The sequence below is a fragment of the Homarus americanus genome, unplaced genomic scaffold, assembly GCF_018991925.1.
Source record: "Homarus americanus isolate GMGI-L3 unplaced genomic scaffold, GMGI_Hamer_2.0 scaffold2071, whole genome shotgun sequence".
NCBI classification, from domain to species: Eukaryota; Metazoa; Arthropoda; class Malacostraca; order Decapoda; family Nephropidae; genus Homarus; species Homarus americanus.
In genome coordinates this window covers 65,001-69,654 of record NW_024754629.1, presented here as the reverse complement: position 1 = coordinate 69,654, position 4,654 = coordinate 65,001, and positions in this window count along the sequence as shown.

The following is a 4,654-nucleotide window of genomic DNA, read 5'->3' as shown; positions in this document are numbered from 1 at the left end:
CAGCCGTCACACCCCTCACCTGACTCGCCACCTTTTTTTAATGTATTTACCATTATTTCATGTCATTGTTCTTTTTCTCTTAAGATTAATATTTTTTGGAGGCAGGTGGGGGTTGGAGGGGTGATGGGTAGGAGAGGGTGAGGGGCAGAGTAGGGAGAGGGCCGTGGGGAGGGGGGCGGAGAAAGGGACCATAACCTTCTGAGAGATTTGTGTTTGTGTGTTTATGTTTCCCGCCTTTTTGTTATTTGTGTGTGATTTTCTTTTGTGTTTTCGTTGTCAATTTTGTTTTATTCTATGAGATGACACACACACACACACACGTCACTATCACAGTGCCAGACCTACAAGGGTGGTGACATTTTTACAACTCCCGTAATAGTGTAACACAAGAAGCGATTTTTATCAATACGTGTTTCTCGATATTGGGTAAATTTCTCCCGTGGGGTTTTTTTTTATTTTATTTATTCCGGCAACAAGAATTTTATATAAGTTATTTCATATTTTTTTTAATGTATTTTACAGAAGAATAACAAAAGAGATCGAATGCTTTGAACTTTATCGAATTTAATTAAAATTGTTGAACTGTATAAGTCAATATATTTCAGGTAAATTTTTGTTTTTCGAGTCTAACCGCGGGTAAAACAACACTAATTCTTTACGGGTTATTAACTTTTAACAAAGGTTATTATTAATGTTCGTTAAATAGTCATACTTTTGTTTTTTACTCAAATTAGTTGTTAAAGGAAGAATGTATACTGTTGTGACGATAATTTGGACTCGTTCACACCCACCACGAGTTTGTTTACATTTGGACTCGTTCACACCCACCACGAGTTTGTTTATTTTGGACTCGTTCACACACCGTGTTTGTTTACATTTGGACTCGTTCACACCCACCACGTGTTTGTTTACATTTGGACTCGTTCACACCCACCACGAGTTTGTTTACATTTGGACTCGTTCACACCCACCACGTGTTTGTTTACATTTGGACTCGTTCACATCCACCACGAGTTTGTTTACATCTATTATTGTCTTGGGTTATCCAGTAGTGTTTAGGATATAGTAAATAAAACACATATTATAAACTCCTTCAGATCAATCCTAAATCCTACAATCCTAAATCCTAATCCTAACTCTTAAATCCTATCTTCCAATCCTAACTTCTAATTCCTAATCCTATAATCCTAATCCTCAAACTTAACTACTAATCCTTATCCTAAATCCTAAATTCTAATCCTAATCCAAATCCTAACTCCTAATCCTAACTCCCAATCTTATATCCTAATCCTAACTTCTAATCCTAATTCTTAATCTTAATTCCTAATCCCAACTCTTAATCCTAAATACTAATCCTAATTCCTAATCCTAATTCCTAATCCTAATTCCTAATCCTAACTCCTAATCTTAATTCCTAATCCTAAATCCTAATGTCCAGTGCACAAATCCATCCGGCGGGGTGTCATTTAGGGTCAGCAGCTGTACCCGTCTCATTTAACCATCAACTACGCCTCTGTCTGTCTGTCTTTCTGTCTGTCTTTCCGTCTGTCTGTCTGTCTGTCTGTCTGTCTTTGTCTGTCTGTCTGTCTGTCTTTCTGTCTGTCTGTCTTTGTCTCTGTCTGTCTCTGTCTGTCTGTCTGTCTTTCTGTCTGTCTGTCTTTGTCTGTCTGTTTCTGTCTGTCTGTCTTTCTGTCTCTGTCTGTCTGTCTGTCTGTCTGTCTCTCCGGGTGCCAGAGCCCGTCCATCAGCGAGTAGTATCACCACTTTCATCAAGGGACTGAGACGGCTATTGGTTCAGCCTTGGTTTGGTTGCCAGTCCGTGGGCTAGTTTAGGGAGCTAGTTTAGGAGCCTAGTTTAGGGAGCTAGTTTAGAAAGCTAGTTTAGGAAGCTAGTTTAAGGAGCTAGTTTAAGGGAGCTAGTTTAAGGGAGCTAGTTTGGGGTGCCTGATTAGGAGCTAGTTTGGGGAGCTGATTTGAGGGCTGGTTTAAGGAGCTGGTTTAGGGAGCTGGTTGGGGAGCTAGTTTGGGGAGTTGGTTTAGGGGTGTTGGGAGTTGGTTTAGGGAACTAGTTTAGGGCTAGTTTGAGGAACTAGTTTAAGGGTGTAGTTAAAGGAGCTAGTTTTGGGAGCTAGTTTGGGAGCTGGTTTAGGGGCTAGTTTAAGGGAGCTAGTTTAGGGTGCTGGTTAAGACTGGTTTGAGAGCTAGTTTAAAGGAGCTGGTTTAAGGAGCTAGTTTAGGGAGGCAGTTGGGGAGCTGGTTTGGGAGGTTAGTTTAGGGGTTATTTTAGGGTTAGTTTAGGGAACTAGTTTAGGGAGCTAGTTTAAGGAACTAGTTTAGGGTGCTAGTTAAGGGAGCTAGTTTAAGGAGCTAGTTTAGGGAGGCCAGGTTAAGAGACTGGTTTAGGAGCCTGTTTAGGAAGTTAGTTAGGGCGATAGAGGTGGCGGTCAATGAGTTAATTAGCGAGTGAGTTAGTGAGTGGTGGTCGGTTCCTCACAAAACTCTTTCCTTTATGAAGCCTCACTTCTCACACGCCATCTCATTGTAAGGTGTTTGATGTCTTCAGTGTGCCTGCCGGATTGGGGTGTCAGGGTGTGGAAGATCTGTTAGTCGACGATACTGAGTATTTTCTGCTCACGCCAACACACACACACACACACACACACACACACACACACACACACACACACATACCTTCAAGAGACGTGCTTAAACCCACATGATTTTTCGCTCCAATTGTCACAAATTTATCCATTACAGAAAACTTTTATTTCCGTTTCAATTCAGTTTTCAGTTTTTTGTTTTGTTTGATCGTCATTTGTTTAAGAGGGATGATGGGAGGTGGTGAGCAGTGTACAGTAACCATCCAGTTCATATTAAAGTGATATTTCCTAAAACTAGATTATATAAATGTAAAAAAAAGTGACAATCGATCTATATAAATATGTACTTAGTGGGTGTAATACTATCAATGACGCATACACACGTGACTAAGACCTCTCGACCAATCAATGACGCATACACACGTGACTAAGACCTCTCGACCAATCACGACACTCTCCTTCCCTCAGATGTAAACAAACTTCCAGACCAAAAAAAAAAAAAACGCGGGAAAAGCGGCTTGAAATATATTATTAAACCATTATTTTTGTTCAGTATTTACAAATTTATAAGTGAATTTTCTGAATTATTTTTTATTTGTGGTTTATTAATTTATATTTGACAGCGCTACATATTATTTCGTTGAGTAGTTGCTATTGTGGCTATTATTACTAGTACTAGCTCCTTACTATTACTACTTGATGGTGGTGATGTGGCTATTATCACTAGTACTAGCTCCTTACTATTACTACTTGATGGTGGTGATGTGGCTATTATTACTAGTACTAGCTCGTTACTATTACTACTTGATGGTGGTGATGTGGCTATTATTACTAGTACTAGCTCGTTACTATTACTCATGATGGTGGGATGTGGCTATTATTACTAGTACTAGCTCCTTACTATTACTAACTGATGGTGGTGATGTGGCTATTATCACTAGTACTAGCTCCTTACTATTACTACATGATGGTGGTGATGTGGCTATTATTACTAGTACTAGCTCGTTACTATTACTAATACAGAATATAATTAACTACCCAAAAATAAATAAATAAAATTAGATTAATATAAAAATAGAAATAGTCAATAAAAAAATAGTAAGAATATATAATTAAATAGAATAACAATTAAATAAAAAATAATAATAATTAGTTAAAAAAGAATTATAAGGTAGAATGTCAATGTAAGGTTTTTATTAAATACAAATTGAAAAAACCCGACTTACGTGACCAGTTTAGTCATCAGTAAAGTCTACGGTAATTAGATGCCATGTTTCATTTACTTTCCAGGATTGATATATTTTTTTCTTGGTTATTTGAGAATTTGACTGAAAAAAAATACAAATTTTTTTAGACATACATACATACATGCGTACATACATATATACATACATACATACATACATACAGAAACACTCATCTTATATCTCTCTCACTGATTGTCCCCTCTCTCTCTCTCTCTCTCTCTCTCTCTCTCTCACTATGTCTCTCTCTCTCTCTCTCTCTCTCTTCATTTCTTTCTTTTTTTTCTTTTATCCCCATCTTTAATTTCACTTCTTCCTGTCCTTCGTGTATTCATTCTTTCTTCCTGTTCTCATTCTTTCTCCCCTCTTCCCTATTTCACCTCCTCCTCCCTCCTTCTCCTCCTTTCTCTTCCTCCTCCTCCCTCCTCCTGCTTCTCCTATTTTCTTCCTCCTTCCTCCTCCTCCTCACATTCCCTCTCCCTTCCTTCCTCTCCTATTTCTCCTCTTAACCTCTATTATTCCTTCTACCCCATCGCACCTCTCTACCTCCCTCTCCCTCTTCTTCCGGCGCCTTCCTTCTTCCTTCCTTCCTCCTTCCTTTTCCTCCGTCAACAGGAAGGAGGAGGAGGGAGGGCTTACCTGTTGCCTCTGGGCATTAACAGTAGAGAAATATTTAAGACGGGAATGAAAGGAATTGTCCCGGAGCCTTCCTGTTGGCGTCTACCCTGGAATAATTGACACGGGAATTATTAACAGGAATGGGAACCGACGGAAGAATTAACAAGAATGGGAACCAAGTGGAATGGGAAT